Source organism: Hyperolius riggenbachi, chromosome 3 (assembly GCF_040937935.1).
Source record: "Hyperolius riggenbachi isolate aHypRig1 chromosome 3, aHypRig1.pri, whole genome shotgun sequence".
NCBI lineage: Eukaryota > Metazoa > Chordata > Amphibia > Anura > Hyperoliidae > Hyperolius > Hyperolius riggenbachi.
In genome coordinates, this window is record NC_090648.1 from 362,133,686 (window position 1) to 362,154,640 (window position 20,955).

A 20,955-nucleotide genomic window follows, 5' to 3' on the forward strand; every position below is an offset into this window, starting at 1 on the left:
CGCACGATCGCGTCATTCGTGATGCGATCGGCCGCCGTGGTCTGGCTCCGCCCACCTCGTGCTATAACCCGCCGGCCGTTCGGAAGCGCCGGCGGGTTACTAGCACCCGGATCGCCGCATACAAAGTGTATAATACACTTTGTAATGTTTACAAAGTGTATTATACAGGCTTCAGCAAAAGAAAAAGCAAAAAAGTCTGGCACTGTAGCTTTAATTGGTGAGCATTTATGAAATTTCATGTTGTGATTGATGAACTATTCACCATTCGTGTTTGTACACTTGCTGCTCACCAATTAAAGCTACAGTGCCAGACTTTTTTGCTTTTTCTTTTGCTGAAGATTTGCATTGCTTTGCTTTTGGTCTAGAGTACGTAGCTTCTGCTGGAGCCTATTACTTACACACAGCTGCTATATCATCCACTGTCCTTACTGAGTGCCTGCCTTCCTTCTTTTTTGTGGCGTATTATACAGGCTGCCTCCTGCCCTGGTGATCCCAATGTCCGAACTTGTGACAAAAAAATAAAAACTTCTATGAACTCACCATACTCCTAACGGAATACCTTGGGGTGTCTTCTTTCTAAAATGAGGTCATTAGTGGGGTTCCTATACTGCCCTGGCATTTTAGGGGCCCTAAACCGTGAGGAGTAGTCTTGAAACAAAAATGACCTGTGAAATCCTAAAGGTACTCATTGGACTTTGGGCCCCTTAGCGCAGTTAGGGTGCAAAAAAGTGCCACACATGTGGTATCGCCGTACTCAGGAGAAGTAGTATAATGTGTTTTGGGGTGTATTTTTACACATACCCATGCTGGGTGGGAGAAATACCTCTGTAAATGACATTCTTTTGATTTTTTTACACACAATTGTCCATTTACAGAGTTATTTCTCCCACCCAGCATGGGTATGTGTAAAAATACACCCCAAAACACATTGTACTACTTCTCCAGAGTACGGCGATACCATATGTGTGGCACTTTTTTGCACCCTAACTGCGCTAAGCGGCCCAAAGTCCAATGAGTACCTTTAGGATTTCACAGGTCATTTTGAGAAATTTTGTTTCAAGACTACTCCCCACGGTTTAGGGCCCCTAAAATGCCAGGACAGTATAGGAACCCCACAAATGACTCCATTTTAGAAAGAAGACACCCCAAGGTATTCTGTTAGTAGTACGGTGAGTTCATAGAAGATTTTATTTTTTGTCACAAGTTAGCGGAAATTTATTTTTATTGGTTTTTTTCACAAAGTGTCATTTTCCGCTAACTTGTGACAAAAAATAAAATCTTCTATGAACTCACCGTACTACTAACAGAATACCTTGGGGTGTCTTCTTTCTAAAATAGGGTCATTTGTGGGGTTCCTATTAGTGATGGGCAAACAGTGTTCGCCACTGTTCGGGTTCGCCCGGATTTTGGCCTGTTCGGGTTCGGTTCGGCACCCCCCGAACACCTCATGGTGTTCGGGAGGGTGCTCGGGCACGCTGCCCGAACCCGATCAGGCCTTCTGTGTTCGGCCGAACACAGCCGTGTCCGGCCGAACAAAGCCCCCTATAGAGTCCCAGCATAAAGGGAGAGCATGCCCCGAGCGCGGGGGGGGGGGGTCGGAAATGCCCCCCTCCCCGCTAAGCTCTCCCTTCTGCTGGACCCTATAAAATTAAATAGAAGTCCCCCAAAGTACCAGTAGCAGGCTGGCAGGAAGAGGACAGGAAGCGGGCAGCCGGCGATCACAGGCGTTAGTACCATCTGGTACTTCCGCCCTCTCTCTGACGCACTTCCTGTTTACATTTGTAAGTCGCGTCAAGAGAGAACAGAAGTACCGCGATGACGCGTACGAGGGTACGTGTCATCATGTAGATGACACATACCCTCGTACACGTCATCGCGGTACTTCTGCTCTCTCTTGACGCGACTTACAAATGTATACAGGAAGTGCATCAGAGAGAGGGCGGATGTACCAGATGGTACTAGCGCCTATGCTCTCCGGCTGCCCACTTGCTGTCCTCTTCCTGCCAGCCTGCTACAGGTACTTTGGGGGACTTCTATTTAATTTTATAGGGTCCAGCAGAAGGGAGAGCTTAGCGGGGAGGGGTGGGGGGCATTTCCGACCCCCCCCCCCCACGCTTGGGGCATGCTCTCCCTTTATGCTGGGACCCTATAGGGGCCCCAAAGGGACATGTTCGGGTTGGGTTCGGCCCGAACATGCCGAATATCGGGGCATGTTCGGCCGAACCCCCCCGAACATCTGGATGTTCGCCCATCACTAGTTCCTATACTGTCCTGGCGTTTTAGGGGCCCTAAACCGTGAGGAGTAGTCTTGAAACGAAATTTCTCAAAATGACCTGTAAAATCCTAAAGGTACTTATTGGACTTGGGGCCCCTTAGCGCAGTTAGGGTGCAAAAAAGTGCCACACATGTGGTATCTCTGTACTCAGGAGAAGTAGTATAATGTGTTTTGGGGTGTATTTTTACACATACCCATGCTGAGTGGGAGAAATCTCTCTGTAAATGGACAATTGTGTGTAAAAGAAATGAAAAAATTGTCATTTACAGAGATATTTCTCCCACCCAGCATGGGTATGTGTAAAAATACACCCCATAACACATTATACTACTTCTACTGAGTACGACAATACCACATGTGTGGCACTTTTTTGCAGCCTAACTGCGCTAAGGGGCCCAAAGTCCAATGAGCACCTTTAGGCTTTACAGGGGTGCTTACAAATTAGCACCCCCCAAAATGTGAGGACAGTAAACACACCCCACTAATGACCCCATTTTGGAAAGTAGACATTTCAAGGTATTCAGAGAGGGGCATGGTGAGTCCGTGGCAGATTTCATTTTTTTTTGTCGCAAGTTAAAGGAAATGGAAACTTTTTTTTTTTGTGTCACAAAGTGTCATTTTCCGCTTACTTGTGACAAAAAATAATATCTTCTATGAACTCACTACGCCTCTCAGTGAATACTTTGGGATGTCTTCTTTCCAAAATGGGGTCATTTGAGGGGTATTGATACTATTCTGGAATTCTAGCCCCTCATGAAAAATGACAGGGGGTCAGAAAAGTCATAGATGCTTGAAAGTGGGAAAATTCAGTTTTTGCACCATAGTTTGTAAACGCTATAACTTTTACCCAAACCAATAAATATACACTGAATGGGTTTTTTTTTTATCAAAAACATGTTTGTCCACATTTTTCGCGCTGCATGTATACAGAAATTTTACTTTATTTGAAAAATGTCAGCACAGAAAGTTAAAAAAATTATTTTTTTGCCAAAATTCATGTCTTTTTTGACGAATATAATAAAAAGTAAAAATCGCAGCAGCAATCAAATAGCACCAAAAGAAAGCTTTATTAGTGACAAGAAAAGGAGCCAAAATTCATTTAGGTGGTAGGTTGTATGAGCGAGCAATAAACCGTGAAAGCTGCAGTGGTCTGAATGGAAAAAAGTGCCTGGTCCTTAAAGGGATACTGTAGGGGGGTCGGGGGAAAATGAGTTGAACTTACCCGTGGCTTCTAATGGTCCCCCACACACATCCTGTGCCCGCGCAGCCACTCACCAATGCTCCGGCTCCGGTTCTCTTCTGGAATTTCAGACTTTAAAGTCATAAAACCACTGTGCCTGGGTTGCCGTGTCCTCGCTCCCACTGATGTCACCAAGAGCGCACGGCGCAGACACAGACCACACTGGGCCTGCGCAGTACACTCCTGGTGATATCAGCGGGAGCGAGGGCACGGCAACCCAGGCGCAGTGGTTTTCAGACTTTAAAGTCTGAAATTCCAGAAGTGAACCAGAGGGGGGGCCGGAGCATCGGTGAGTGGCTGCGCGGGCACAGGATGTCTGTGGGGGACCATTAGAAGCCACGGGTAAGTTCAACTCATTTTCCCCCGACCCCCCTACAGTATCCCTTTAAGGGGGGTAAAGCCCACGGTCCTCAAGTGGTTAATGCGGTGGGGAGCGGCGAAATTGTGACAGAGGGTAATAAGAGATGTCCCCTAACCCGCACTGGTATGTTTACTTTTGTGCGATTTTAACAATACAGATTCTCTTTAAGGAATCTGAGCAACCTTTCAAAGGCCCATTAACACGAAAATATAGAATTAAAAAAAAACAAAAAACGTTAATACAGCAAACATGTAGAACATAGTGTGTCAGTGTTTTTATTTTAAAAGGGATCTTTGTAATAAATCAATATTTATAAATGCTTCAAGATACAGTATGTACCACAAAACCGAAACCCGACGGCCTTTGGGCAGCACCATTTTACTTAAAGGTGAAGCATTCTAAATTACCTATAAAGCAGATGGTGTAATCCCCCTTCTCCAGGGATGATAGTAATGTGCAAATTTTACAATTACGACTACAAGTAATTACAGTTTCAAAATTTGATTTTGCGTAATCCATTCATAATAGTGCGTAATTACCCAAAATTTTGTAATTTACATTGAAATTATTACCACTGAATTTAGCGGTTAATAGCAAATACATACTGTACATGCTAACATCACCAAATTTCCTATGTTAAGAGGAATAGTGGGAACAAGTCAAAAAGGCATTTAAGTTTTTAATAATAATAATTATAATAAGAATAATAATATGTTTTGCTGCAGTACACTTTCATTTATACTAATTCTGCGCTCTGTATACACATTTTATGAAAGTGGATAGCATGGGGGTCCACCGCCCAAGCTCCTTAGCATTTGGAGGCTATTATAGTGTAGAATGGATACAGAGGCGCTAAAAGGATAAAAGTATCTAAAACGTTTAAAACATGGAGGCGGCAGTGGTGGACTTACTTCCTCCAAGCAGAAACTAAAGGTGGCCACACACTGGTCGATTTGCCATCAGATTCGACCAACAGATAGATCCCACTCTGATCGAATCTGATCAGAGAGGGATCGTATGGCTACCTTTACTGCAAACAGATTGTGAACCGGTTTCAGCCTGAAACTGTTCACAATCTGTTGTGGTGGTGGTGCTGCAGCCGCTCCCCCCGCCCGCATTCCTGCATACATTACCTGCTCCGCCGGCGCAACTCCAGTCCCCAGGTCTCCGTTGTCTTCTCCGCTCTGGTCTCCAGGTCCGGCATGCTTTACTTCTTCCTGCCCGGCAGGAAGTTTAAACAGTAGAGCGCCCTCTACTGTTTAAACTTCCTGCCGGGCAGGAGGAACTGAAGCATGCCGGAGACGAGAGCGGAGAAGAAGCAGCGGTGACAGCGGGGGCAGTCGCGCCGGCGGAGCAGGTAATGTATTGCCGCTCTATTGCGTCGGTCGTCGGGCACTCGAACGCCGCTAGCGACGCGCTCCCTTCCCGCGGGCGATCGACGGTAATTTCCCGCACAGAGCGATCGACGGGATCTGACGAAATGGATTGAAATTCGGCGTGTAGCGCGAACGATTGGCAGCAGATTCGATCCCAGTGATCGAATCTGCTGTCGAAACGGCGGCAAATCGGGCCAGTGTATGGCCAGCTTAAAAGTGCAAATGTGTTTGTCAAATAGAACAAGTTTATTTACATACCCCAGGGGACAATGCAACACGTTTCACAGATTTCATCCTGCTTCATCAAGCAATAACTGAGTAATGGCACTCAAGGATACTCCTGAAATGTAAGCCAACAGAGGCATTGCAGAGCCCCTCCGGAACGAAATACATGCCTTGAATACAATTAAGATGCAAATTATGTGCTAATTCTAATCTAAAAATTTGGAAGTGAATGTGAAGCTAATTGTGTAATTTAGTCCAGTTATTGGAGCTCTGCATATCAACGCAGATAAATCATTCAGGTATAAGTTTTGTTTGAAAGCGCTGCCATGTCTCCCACTGCGCATATTAAACGGAAGTATACTAGTGGCTAGCTGCATTCACTGCTTCACATTCACTTCCAAATTTTTAGATTAGACTTCGCACATTATTTGCATGTGATTTGCATTCAAGGCATGTATTTAGTTCCGGAGGGGCTCTGCATTGCCTCTGTTGGCTTACATTTCAGGTGCATCCTTGAGCGCTATCAGCCCCGTATCTACAGGCGTGCGACCAGTGCCACAGCACGGGGCGCAGTGCAGCACTGAGGAGAAGGAGGGCGCAGGCAGAAGGATGGGACTGACAGAGAGAGGGTGACGCTAGTTGAAGAGGAAAGAGAAGCAGTACTGCGATCACCCCTCTCTCTTGACTGATTCCTCCCTATCAAGTAATCACCACGTGGTGACACTGACTTCCTGTAGGGCATTGCAGCAGCCATCAGGGCACTGAAGCAGTCGGATTGCTAATGATGTGTTCCTGGCTGAGCGTGGTGGGACTGGGGAGGAGAAGTAACAGTCAGACAGCTGAGGGCTGAGGCGCTGCTGGGGTCGCAGTCCATCATGACAACAAGCAGCTGTCCCGATCTGGAACACTTAGGAGAGGTTTTCCGGCCACCATAAGCCCCGCCCCCAATCACAGAAGCCCCGCCCCCACATGGGATATGGATGATAGGGTGACTGGCTAATGTGAGCCATGCCATCCACATGCAGGAAAGGCCATCTGTAGCCCATGGGAGCTGATTTAGGAGCAGTGCCTGGAAGGTGGAAGTGTACCTGTCCTGGAGGAAGCCCTATCTCATTTCCAGAGGAAGCCCCGTCCCCCCTGCACAGGGGAGAGGTCACCCCAGCCTCCTGTACACTAAGGAGTGTTTGTCTGACAGGAGGAAGACCAGCCTGGAGGAAGCCTTGCCCCCTTAGGACAGTAGAGGAATGGACACCTGCAACCAGAATAGTAAGTATAAATCTACTTGCCCCCACTGTCTTCAACGACCTTTCCCCTCCCCCCGTTAGCTCCGGTGACCTTCTTGCTCCACCCAGTAGCCCCAGTGACCTTTGTCCTGCCCCCACTAGCCCCAGTGACCTCCTCCCTCCCCTCACTAGCTCCAGTGACCTCCTCCCTCTTCCCCTTAAGCTCCAGTGGCCTTCTGCCCTCTCCAGTAGGCCCAGTGACCTTCTGCCCCCCCCCTGCTACTCCCTCCACCCTGGTAGCCCAAGTGAACTTCTTCCTGCCCCTGATAGCCCCAGTGGCCTTTTGCCTACCCCCAGTAGCCCCAGTGACCTCCTCTCTTCCCCCCCCCCCCCCCAGTAGCTCCAGTGATCTCCTCTCTCCTCCCCCACTAGACCCAGTGACCCTCTGCTTCCCCCCTCTATCTCCAGTGACCTTCTCCCTCCTCCCACTAGCCCCAGTGACCTTCCTCCGCCCCACAGTATTCTCAGTGATTTTCTGCCACCTCCCAATAGCCCCATTGACCTCTTCCCTCCCCATCTAGTCCCAGTGACCTTCTCCCTCCCCCCACTAGCCCCAGTGATCTTCTGTCACCTCCCAATCGCCCCATTGACCTCTTCCCTCCCCATCTAGTCCCAGTGACCTTCTTCCTCCCCCACTAGCTCCAGTGACCTCTCCCCCCCACTAGCTCCAGTGACCTCTCCCCCAACTACCTCAAGTGACCTTCTGTGTCCCCCACTATCCCAAGTGACCTTCACCCTCGCCACACTAGCCCCAGTGACCTCGATCAGAAAAATGATCAGAAATCAGATCGGACCTGTCAGAAATTATTGATTCGACAGTCAATCTGACGGGAAATTGCATGGTGTGTACCAGGCATTATCTGCTATATAATCTTCTGTGTATGATCTATGGCTTTGAAGCTGGAAGTGAGTTAGTTTAGTTCCTGCTTAATTCCTGCTTAGAAAAACTGTCATGTGATCTCCTGTGATGGCTTAGTAGGTGCTTGCTTTCTTTCTGAACTCTACCTCTGTTTTGCCCCCCCCCCCAAGTATAGGTGGTATAGCCAGTTAAAAATTGTAAAGGCCCATACCCAATACGCATTTTTTTTACGGCAATTTTCACGACAACCATCAAATTTCTTTTTGCAACGAGCATTTCCGCCGTCTCGAGATGTGGGTACAGGTGTGTGAGTAACACAAATGACATTTGGTGATGTGCGGTGATAGGGACCACAACGGATCGGATAATTAAGATGCCCTACGACTCTCACGTAAAGTACCATGATTGTTGGGGGGGGGGGGGGGCGTATTTTTTGACACTCGCCCTGGGTGAAATTTATCCTAGAAACTGCACTGAGCGCTATCACTTGTCTGTCTGTTTGTTTTATGAAATGTGTATACCATTTATGATAAGCAGCACGAGGAATATTAGGTTTTTATTGTTAGATTAGTGTTAGGACTTCCCCGAGGTGGTACGTCACCGCCGTGGGGAAGTCTATTAGGTAATTAATTTGTGCACACATTATCACTGAAGCTAACACCCCCCTTTGCCTGTAGTGAGTAGAGATGGCTCGAACGGTTCGCCGGTGAACGGATACGTATGCACGGATGCATAGACACCCTTGATAATCCATACTGTGTGTGTGCCACTGCCAGGTCCAGCACATTCAGTGACTATCTGTGTGTGTGACAGGTGCACATTGTAATACCCATTACTGCATATACCTACCTACCTGTTCACAGTGCACCCACCTACCTACGGGAGTTGAGCGCATGCAGTGTCACTGTTCCTGTCCTCCACCTGTCTGTGTGTGACAGGTGCACATTGTAATACCCAGTACTGCATATACCTACCTACCTGTTCACAATGCACCCGCCTACTTACGTGAGCGCACAGTGTCACTGTGCCTGTCCGCTACGTGTGTGTGTGTGTGTGTGTGTGTGTGTGTGTGTGTGTGTCAGGTGCACATTGTAATACCCAGCACTGCATATACCTACCTACCTACCTGTTGTTCACAGTGCACCCACCCACCTACCTACGTGAGTTGAGCACACTGTTAACTGCACCTGTGTGACTGCACATTGTATTAGTCAAGTCAGTGCATACCTTTCACTTCATCCCCCCCGATATGGACACAATGTACAAAACAGGCAGAGGTAGAGGCAGACCCAGAGGAAGGCCACCCGGCAGATCTGTGCGAGGTCGTGTTGATGTGTTTTTATGCGGCCCTCAACCAAAGTACACTGCTCAGAAGAAGGTTGACTATTTAACACAGAACACCTCATCTTCCGCAGCCACCAGCGCTACTACAAGCACCACACCCGTTGCATTTGACACTTCGCAGGAGTTAATTGGTGGGGAATTAACTGATTCACAGCCATTATTGTTACAACCAGATGAAGGCGCTAAGCAAGTTACACCATCTCATATGTCTGAGTTAGGCAGCGACACTATGGACGTAACGTGTGAAGATGATGAAGTACCTGCTGTTGGTGCAGTTTTTGAGGTGTCTGAGGCAAGCAAAGCTGGGCAGGATGATGATGATGATGATGATGATGATGATGATGATGATGATGATACGGCTCCCACGTATGTTCCCAATAGAGGAGATGAACAGGGGGACAGTTCAGAGGGAGGGTCAGAGAGGAGTAGGAGGAGACTAGTTGCTGAAAGAAGCAGGGGGAGCTTGTCATCAGAAACAGCTGGTGGCAGTGTTTGGTGCCATGTATCGCCACCTATGGCCAGCCAGCATGCCCTACAACGTCAGCTGCTGATGCCACCACAGTGCCATCACCCCAGGGGGGCTCAGCGGTTTGGAAATTTTTTAATGTGTCTGCCTCAGATCGGAGCAATGCCATCTGTGGTCTCTACCTCCAAACATTGAGCCGTGGAAAGGCCAACACTCACGTAGGGACAAGTACCTTACAAAGGCACATGGAGAAAAGGCACAAACTGCAATGGGAAGAGCACCTGAGCAAAAGCAGCACAAAAAAGAAAAGCCACCCTCCTTCTCCTCTTCCTCCTTCAGGTGCAGCATCTTCAACCGCTTTCTCCCTTGCACCCTCACAGCCACCCTGCTCCACTCCGGCTCTGCCCTTGAGCGGTTCCTGCTCCTCTGCCCACAGCAGCCAGGTGTCCATGAAGGAAATCTTTGAGTGGAAGAAGCCAATTTCTGCCAGTCACCCCCTTGCCCGGCGTCTGACAGCTGGCGTGGTGGAACTGTTAGCTCGCCAGCTGTTACCATACCAGCTGGTGGACTCTGAGGCCTTCCGAAAATTTGTGGCCATTGGAACACCACAGTGGAAGATGCCAGGCCACAATTATTTCTCTAAAAAAGGCGATACCCAAATTGTACCGTGAAGTGGAGAGGCAAGTGGTGTCATCTCTGGCACACAGCGTTGGGTCAAGGGTCCACCTGACCACGGATGCCTGGTCTGCCAAGCACGGTCAGGGCAGGCACATAACTTACACAGGCCATTGGGTCAACCTGGTGACCGATGGCAAGCAGGGAGTATGTGGCTGTGCAGCGGACCACGGCTTGCAGGCAGGCCTCCTGCCACCTCCTCTCCTCCTGCTACATCCTCTTCACTGTCGTCGTCGTCCTCCTCCTTGGCTGAGTGGCAGTTCTACTCTAGTGGTGCCGCCATATACTCTCCAGCTACACAGCCCCATCTCCCCAGGGCCTATGCTGCATGCCAGGTACAACGGTGTCACGTCATCTTAGACATGTCTTGCCTCAAAGCGGAGAGTCACACTGGACCAGCTCTCCTGGCTGCTCTTAACAAACAGGTGGATCAGTGGCTGACCCCGCACCAGCTGTAGATCGGCAACGTGGTGTGTGACAACGGCAGCAATCTCCTTTCCGCATTGAATTTGGGAAAGCTGACACATGTACCCTGCATGGCACATGTGCTCAATCTAGTCATTCAAAGATTTGTGTCAAAGTACCCAGGCTTAGAGGACGTCCTGAAGCAGGCCAGGAAGTTGTGTGGGCATTTCAGGCGGTCTTACACGGCTATGGCACGCTTTGCGGACATTCAGCGGAGAAACAACTTGCTGGTGAGACGCTTGATATGTGATAGCCCGACTCGCTGGAACTCGACCCTGGACTCAAAGCGCTTTGGCTCTCTAGTAGTAGGATGAAGTATTCACATAACAAAAGTTTTATATTTCTGCAAATGCCAAACTGAACAGGTGGGTTTTTAGTCTGGATTTAAAAACGTCCAGGGATGGAGCTGTCCTGAACTGTTGAGGTAAGGAGTTCCAAAACGTAGGGGCAGCATGACAAAAGGCTCTGGGACCAAAAGTTTCCAAGTGGACTCTGGATATGACTAGATTATTAGAACCTGTGGATCTGAGAATGCGGGGATTGCGACGCAGCTGCAACATATCTTTCATGTATCCAGGGCCCAGATTATTCAGGGATTTAAATGTCAGTAGGCCGATCTTGAATAGGACTCTCCATTCTATAGGTAGCCAGTGAAGGGAGTGCACGACTGGCATTATGTGGCAGTGACGGGGTTGGTTGGTTAGCAGTCTGGCAGCAGTATTCTGTATCAGCTGTAGGCGGTACAAGACCTTTTTTGGAAGGCCAGTGTGGAGAGCATTACAGTAGTCCAGTCGGGATGTGATGAAGGCATGGACTAAGGTTGGCAGATCTTCTGGGGGGATGAGGTGCTTGATTTTTGCAATGTTCTTCAGGTGAAAATAGGATGATTTCACCACAGCAGAGATTTGAGTTCTGAAGTTTAAATCCCCATCAATTAGAACTCCCAGGCTACGCACATGATCAGAGCTGCGTAGATCCATGCCTCCTATTCCCAGTGGTGAAGACTGCAAGTTAAGTTGTTTTGTTGTCATGCGCTGCCCTCCGATCAGAAGAACTTCAGTTTTGTCTGCATCCAGTTTCAGCCAGTTGTCATTCATCCATTGCTGTAGTTCACGTAAGCAGGCTTTTATAGTTAGAGTTGGGTCTGTCACACCAGGCTTGAAGGAAAGATATAGTTGGGTGTCATCCGCAAATAAAGGTACCACTGCCAGTAATCCTCCTCCCATATCCACGCAGGCAAGGACAGCGATCTCATGGTGATGTCGGACATGCGGACATTCTTTAGTCCAACGCCTCGACTTAGCGCTTCCGGATCCACCCTCCACCAACTCCTAGACCGGCAGGTAGCCGACTACCTGGCCTTAAGTGTGGATATAGACACTGTGAGCAGCGATGAACCCTTGGACTACTGGGTGTGCAGACTTGACCTGTGGCCAGAGCTGTCCCAATTTGCCATCCAACTTCTGTCTTGCCCTGCCTCAAGCGTCCTGTCAGAAAGGACCTTCAGCGCAGCTGGAGGAATTGTCACTGAGAAGAGAAGTCGCCTAAGTCACAAAAGTGTTCAGTACCTCACCTTTATCAAAATGAATGAGGCATGGATCCCGGAGGGCTACTGCCCGCCCCAAGACTAAGTCAGTCCCCACACACAGCATCTCTGCCTGCACGCCATGTGACTGGCTGCCTGCCCCAAGACTAAGGCTTCAATTCATCAAGGGCTGTTCTTAAAATACCGCATTCGGTATTTTACACTTGTGTGTGCTAATTCATCAATATTGTCACACATGTGGTAGATGTTCGGTAAGTTACCGAAGAGGTCCGTGCAGTGAGGGCATTACAATAGGAAAGAGGCAGCACCGACATCCCTATAGATATGCACTTTATACATGTTGTGCTGCCTCTGCTCTTGCTGTATCTGTCTCATTAGTCTTAAGTTTCTATTTACTTGCCACAGCTTAGATGAACTGCTGAGAAACATTACACATTCCCTGTTTAGGTCATTTTGCCATGAGCTCCCACTTGCATCTCTGCATATTTAAACAGGCACTCAAGGGGTTACACTACCGAAGGGTGCCTAGAAAAGAAGGGTGCCTGGAAAATAGCTTTTATTATTTTCTCTCCTCTCGCTACCTGGGGGTCTGTTCCACCGGAAAAGCCTGGCCAACCTATGAGCAGCACTTGCAGGGGACAGGGGAGGTTTCTATTAGCTGCCTGCTCCTGTCAAATACAGAGACATCCACATTAAAGGCATTCCAAGCTTGTTATCGACAGGGGAGAGCGGGAGATAATCACCGCACATGTTCTCGATTGCTGTAAGCTTGATGAATTAACATTTGCTGACATTTTACTGACGTGTTGAGGTAATCACTGAACAAGTCGTTAATTTATCTCTCTGATCAGGGATGTCAGCTTCTCATGCGGTAACTGCTTTGATGAATTAACATTTTACTAAGTGCTCAGTAAAGTCAGCCGTTTTCAGCATTACCGAATGCGGTAATGCTTGATGAATTGAAGCCTAAGTTTCTCCCCAAACAGCACCTCTACCCGCAGGCCGCTTGACTGCCTTCTTAGCCACCACCAGCAGGGTCCAGGACTCCAGGCGGATTCCTGAATTTTTAAGGCCGCTGCTAGCAGCGGCCGCTATAATAATTTTTCTGGGGCGTGTACATGCCTGCCTAATTTTTCTGGCTGCACTGCGGGTGCAACAACAAAACAAAAGGCATGTACATGTGCCCATTCCCCTTCGTGATCATTACCTTGCCGCGGTGAAGGGGCTTGCGTATCACAATGAAGCAATGACCGACGGCTATATGAGTGTCTTGGGGGGTGGGCACACCAATGATAATAAGGTCGTTGCTTCATTGAGGACAGACCAAATTTGATCAGCTAGACAGTCACTGTTCTGTCATTCAGCTACCTCAGCCCAGCGACCATATGGGCTGGAAAGCCGCCATCACCTGCACTCTTGTCATGGTGCGCACCAGTCCAGCACGGCCATAACTACACAATCAGCTGTTTGCAGTCACTGCATACCTTTCACTGCACATTATATTATACCTGGCAGTCAGTGCATACCTTTCACTTGAATGGCTGGCAGACTTGCCCTCCATAACAGATTCTAGTTAAAGGTAGTAAAGTCTATCAGTGTCATATACAGCAGGGCCTCGAAAGTCCTCCTGTATTATTATTTTTGGTCACTACCTCGGGATGTGCATGCCATGCCTGCTGCCTTCCTTGGATGTGTGGTAGCCGGTTCTGCTCCTTTGTCCACAGCGTGCCTGCTGCCTTCCTTGGATGTGTGGTGGTGGTAGCTATTTCTTAGGCTCCCACTCCAGACTGGAATCGAACCAGGATTCCCCGGCCATTACCCGTGGTCACTCGCAATGGCAGACTTGCCCTCCATAAAAGATTCACGTTGCAGGTGCTGAACAGCAAGCAGAACAAGTATTTAAAAAAATAGATGTAAGCTTTAACAATGGTAGAGAAAGAACCATCAAAAGTTGATAAGGCAGTCAGACATTACCTGACATCACTGACTGAGAAAGAGCAATCTCGCCATGGTACGCACTAGTCCAGCACGGCCGTCACTACACAATCAGCTGTTTGCGGTGCGTTACACAGTGAGTTTGGTGTGTCAGTGTGAAGCAGTACACTAATTACACTACCTGATTAATGTATACACATGCAAGATGTTTTAAAGCACTTTAGGCCTGCAATTTAGCATTCAATGTGATTTCTGCCCTTAAAACGCTGCTTTGCGTCAAATCCAGATTTTTCCCCGGTACTTTTGGCATGTATCCCACTCTGCCACGCCCTCCTCCAGGTGTTAGACCTCTTGAAACATCTTTTCCATCACTTTTCTGGCCAGCATAAGTGTTTCTAGTTTTCAACGTTCGCCTCCCCATTGAAGTCTATTGCGGTTCTCTAAAGTTCCCGCGAACCGAACCTTCCGCGGAAGTTCGCGAACCAAAAATTGGAGGTTTGGCCCATCTCTATTAAGCATTCTATTTGCACTAATATGTGCACAAATGCACTAATAAGTGCACTGCTTGTTAATAAATGTGCAATTTGCATTAAGTATAGTAATGAGGAGAGGAAAAAAGATCTCAACGCACCAGATTACCAATATATCAAAAATTAATTTTTATTAGTATCAAAAAGTAACACATATCAGATCAGGTAGGTATAAAACCACAATATCACAAAGACATACATGTGGAAAGACAAAGACAATCCAGTAATTGGATAGTAAAAACACCCTGTAATGAGGGTGGGGTGGCTGCAAAAAATGTATTCTGTATGGGCGGTATTGGGCTAGCAGTAAAATATCATGTAATTTAATAGATAAAGGCGGTAAAATTCTATCTCCACGCTCAAGCAAATATATACTATAAACAAACATGAATCATGTACAGTGGTTTGCAAAAGTATTCGGCCCCCTTGAAGTTTTCCACGTTTTGTCACATTACTGCCACAAATGAGAAGAGGAACGAAAATTATACATGATTCCAAACATTTAAAAAAAAAAAAAATAACTGCAAAGTGGGGTGTGCGTAATTATTCAGCCCCCCTGAGTCAATACTTTGTAGAACCACCTTTTGCTGCAATTACAGCTGCCAGTCTTTTAGGGTATGTCTCTACCAGCTTTGCACATCTAGAGACTGAAATCCTTGCCCATTCTTCTTTGCAGAACAGCTCCAGCTCAGTCAGATTCTTTGCATAACAGCTCCAGCTTAGTCAGATTAGATGGACAGCGTTTGTGAACAGCAGTTTTCAGATCTTGCCACAGATTCTCAATTGGATTTAGATCTGGACTTTGACTGGGCCATTCTAACACATGGATAGGTTTTGTTTTAAACCATTACATTGTTGCCCTGGCTTTATGTTTAGGGTCGTTGTCCTGCTGGAAGGTGAACCTCTGCCCCAGTCTCAAGTCTTCTGCAGATTCCAAGAGGTTTTCTTCCAAGTTTGCCCTGTATTTGGCTCCATCCATCTTCCCATCAACTCTGACCAGCTTCCATGTCCCTGCTGAAGAGAAGCACCCCCAGAGCATGATGCTGCCACCACCATATTTGACAGTGAAAATCAATTAACCCTTCGCACACTCACATGCAAATGTTCAAACAAATGCATTCACAGATTTACTCATCCAGGCACAACTGTTATCCCTACAGCTAAATTAAAAGCCAGGGTTTTAGTTCACAGAAGAATGCATTCTTATGCTTAGTCACCTATACTGCGTAGAAGTACCCAGGTAAACATAGATGTCCTAACTCTGGCCCTGTAACATGCATAGTGCAGACATGCAAACACATTCATTGCATCAAACCTATCAATGGATTAGGAGCACACATCCTAACTTCCTCTCCTGGGAAAGACAGTGCATCTTACCAATCGCACAAGGGAGCTAATGTTATGTGTCCATGTGCACCATGCGCATACACCAGCATAAGCTGTCTGCATGCTGACAAACATACAGGGGAAGGGGGGAGTGCACCGAATTGGACCCTAGCCACAGGGGTCAATGATAAGAATAAACATACATATATCCAGGCACATCGCCTCTAGTTAGGACATTAAATAAATTATTAGGGAAAGGGAGGTATGTTTGTCAGCATGCAGACAGCTTATGCTGGTGTATGCGCATGGTGCACATGGACACATAACATTAGCTCCCTTGTGCGATTGGTAAGATGCACTGTCTTTCCCAGGAGAGGAAGTTAGGATGTGTGCTCCTAATCCATTGATAGGTTTGATGCAATGAATGTGTTTGCATGTCTGCACTATGCATGTTACAGGGCCAGAGTTAGGACACCTATGTTTACCTGGGTACTTCTACGCAGTATAGGTGACTAAGCATAAGAATGCATTCTTCTGTGAACTAAAACCCTGGCTTTTAATTTAGCTGTAGGGATAACAGTTGTGCCTGGATGAGTAAATCTGTGAATGCATTTGTTTGAACATTTGCATGTGAGTGTGCGAAGAGTTAATTGATTTTTGCTGTTTCTAGCCACACCCCCTTCAGCACCTCCCTTTCCCTAATAATTTATTTAATGTCCTAACTAGAGGCGATGTGCCTGGATATATGTATGTTTATTCTTATCATTGACCCCTGTGGCTAGGGTCCAATTCGGTGCACTCCCCCCTTCCCCTGTATGTTTGTCAGCATGCAGACAGCTTATGCTGGTGTATGCGCATGGTGCACATGGACACATAACATTAGCTCCCTTGTGCGATTGGTAAGATGCACTGTCTTTCCCAGGAGAGGAAGTTAGGATGTGTGCTCCTAATCCATTGATAGGTTTGATGCAATGAATGTGTTTGCATGTCTGCACTATGCATGTTACAGGGCCAGAGTTAGGACACCTATGTTTACCTGGGTACTTCTACGCAGTATAGGTGACTAAGCATAAGAATGCATTCTTCTGTGAACTAAAACCCTGGCTTTTAATTTAGCTGTAGGGATAACAGTTGTGCCTGGATGAGTAAATCTGTGAATGCATTTGTTTGAACATTTGCATTAGAGTGTGCGAAGGGTTAATTGATTTTTGCTGTTTCTAGCCACACCCCCTTCAGCACCTCCCTTTCCCTAATAATTTATTTAATGTCCTAACTAGAGGCGATGTGCCTGGATATATGTACATATTTGACAGTGGGGATGGTGTATTCAGAGTGATGTGCAGTGTTAGTTTTCCGCCACACATAGTGTTTTGCATTTTGGCCAAAAAGTTCCATTTTGGTCTCATCAGACCAGATCACCTTCTTCCACATGTTTGCTGTGTCCCCCACATGGCTTGTGGCAAACTGCAAACGGGTCTTTTTATGCTTTTCTGTTAACAATGGCTTTCTTCATGCCACTCTTCCATAAAGGCCAACTTTGTGCAGTGCACGACTAATAGTTGTCCTATGGACAGATTCCCCCACCTGAGCTGTAGATCTCTGCAGCTCGTCCAGAGTCACCATGGGTCTGTGAGTTTAGGTGGACGGCCTTGTCTTGGTGGGTTTACAGTTGTGCCATACTCCTTCCATTTCTGAATGATCGCTTGAACAGTGCTCCGTGGGATGTTCAAGGCTTTGGAAATCTTTTTGTAGCCTAAGCCTGCTTTAAATTTCTCAAAAACGTTATTCCTGACCTGTCTGGTGTGTTTTTTGGACTTCATGGTGTTGTTTCTCCCAATATTCTCTTAGAGAACCTCTGAGGCCGTCACAGAGCAGCTGTATTTGTACTGACATTAGATTACACACAGGTGCACTTAATTTAGTCATTAGCACTCATCAGGCAATGTCTATGGGCAACTGACTGCACTCAGACCAAAGGGGGCTGAATAATTACACACAACCCACTTTGCAGTTATGTATTTGTAAAAAAAAAATGTTTGGAATCATGTACGATTTTCATTCCACTTCTCACGTGTACACCACTTTGTATCGGTCTTTCACATGGAATTCCAATAAAATTGATGCATGATTGTGGCAGTTATATGACAAAATGTGGAAAACTTCACTTTGCAAATACTTTTGCAAACCACTGTAGAGTTTATGATTTTTAGCCTGTTTAAGGAATACCATGCCCAGGACTGTTATGTGAGTTATATCATTAGATCCGTGGTGTTTTGATGGACATTTTGATACCAGTTTTGGGGGGCCAGGGATAGGCCACAACAGAGTATTAAACCTCTCAGGAACTACGCATAATATGGTAATCAAGTTTGATGTCATATGAACTGTCATATTCTGAGGAATATAAATCTGTGATTGTGATGTGTGTGTGGGAAGTGTAAGCTGAGTTATGAAATATGTCATATTTGGTGGATGGTAAATGTCCCACCCAGGAGGGTAACTGCCCCTGTCCAGCCCCTGGGCTGAACCTGAGACCCCACCCAAAAATGTGGGTCATTCAAAAGAACTTGCCAGGGACTCCTCCCTTAGTCCTCCACTTTGAAACATCCCTATTACATCCTTGCCAGCTTGAGGACATGCTGGCATCCAGCTTGTTTGGACTTTGACGCGGAGTTGCCTGATTCTGAAACCAAGGACTTAGCATTTCTTTTCCAAAAGGACACTTTCACCTGAGCTTAAGTATCCGTTTATTCCTTCCCTTATTTTTATTTTCATACTGCGCTATTATTGTCTCTATGATAGTTGATTTGAATGATTTTCTATGTATATTAATTATTTATATTGCATTTATAGTAAGAGACTTCTAAAAGTCATTTATTTGTTCAGCTACCCCTGCTATTCAGCCGCACAAACCGTATCCTAGCTTCTGAAGATCGCTACTGAGAATTGTTATTAGCCAGAATAGAGCGTGGTTTTAACCGTTTTATTTGCAGGTATTAGTGCAGTTAGGTCTCCTATCCTTCTGTAGGAGTGGTGGCAGTTAAACCATGAAATAGTGTGTAATTTGTATTAATGTAACTCACAAGCTCCCTTCTAGTCTGTCTCCTGTCAAAATTCCAGTGGTTTCTGTGCACCGATTGCATGGTCTGTGTGCTGAAACCGATTGGAATCCATTGTGCGGTCCGGCCACTAGGGGGCGTGTGACATTCAATTCTCTCAGAAACGCATGCCTGGAGAAAGTTCTTTGTCGATGGAATTTTGGAAGACAAAATGGTCGCTGAGGGGCCAGACTTTTATAGGAATCAGATTTTGGGGCTGGCCTCCCTTAAAGTGGATCCGAGATGAACTTTTACTCATTGCATAATTTTGTTCCTTTCCTATTGTTTATAGGGCATTCCTCAAGCCAAATACTTTTTTGTTTTTGTTTTAATACTTTAATTCCCTATAAACTAAACAAGCCACGCCCACATGTTTTCAGAGAGCCAAGGCACCTTCAGACAGTAGCAAGGGCTCATGGGAGCTCAGTCTGGGCAGAAGGAGGGGGAGGTATTACTATCCAGAAATTTCAGAGGCAGAGGGGAGGAGGGAGGAGGAGGTTGGATTAGGTTTTTTTTGCTCAAGATGAAGATAATCCTGCCTCTGTGTAATGTTTACAAACAACATGGCTGCTGTCATTGTATCAGAGGAAGAAATAATCATTTTCGATTAAAGCTGAATGCAGCTAGATTTACTGTGTAAACTATCGATGAGATATATAGACAAGTTACTTGTTATAGTTCGTTTTTGATCTCGGATCCGCTTTAAGAGTAGGTGGGGCAGCAGCCCTGCAGAGCCAAGTGGCATCCCCAAATCCACAAGCACAAATTAGGCTCCCTGCACACTGCAAATCCATTTTGCTATTCCGATTCAGTTTCCGATTTGCAATTCCGATCTTCTCTGAATGCAATCAACAGAAAAACTGAGGAAACACCGCAGCATGCAGTAACGATTAAAAATCGGAATCGGATGTAAACCGATTAAAAATGTGCTGGGAGCCTTACACCATTTATTAGTAACCTTTGCAATTTCTTCCTGGATTGGCCTACAGCAAATCCAAGGGCATAGTTATGACCTGCAAGCAATGCTTTATTGAATGATACTGAACACCGACAGGCTACGAGGCGCGCTCAGCGAATGCTGCATAAATGTTTCTGTAGCCGGCCCGCTAGAAAGTTCTAATTTTAACTACAGGTTATTGTGACGAACATTACGGAAAGTCGTGTACGTAATCGCAACGATTTTCGTATGGTCCAGCCATTACTGTCAGTGTTGTGTAACTGTACAAAAAATGCCCTTCCTTTCTCTTTCCCTGTCTGAGAGCATTGCAGAGCGTACATTAACCTTCCTCCCACTCCTGTGTCAGGAAAGAATTTCACAAGTGGCTCGCTTCCCTGGGGAGCAGCCATTTGGTCACTCAGCTCATCTCCACCAAACCAGCTCAAACTGGTTGAGATTCAAATTTCCCTCCAAGCTCATAGCTTCACACAATGGGAACATTTACTTTATTAATAATTCAAAATAGGTTTGGCACAGCAAGACCAAAATTACATTTTCTGATACCTAGGAAACAGTTCTATCGTTCACCTGAAGTATAATTTTCTAGCTATCAGGAATCCAGAGAGAAACCACTTTATCCGGCATGCGTAGAGCGAATTCGTTAGACTAGGCATGTATAGCCTCGTTTAATACAGAGTCGCATGCTGCTCATGAATATGGTCTCGGATTTGCGTTGCACCAATCTTGGGCCGAGTCACACAAATTATTAATAATTGGTACATTCCTTGCTCTGAGTCTGTGGGTGGCAACCTGACTGCCAGGAGGTAACCCTGCCTTAAACACACCTACTTTCCAGGTAGTGACCGCCCCAAAACTCAGGTCAGTAAAAAGTGTTTGCGAGGAACTCCGCCTCAGTTCTTCAATTTCCATCTACCAGGGAAGTCCAGACATGTGCTCACGGAGAACCGGGCGCATGTTGTGTACAAAGGACTTTTAACCTGAATGCCTACTTTA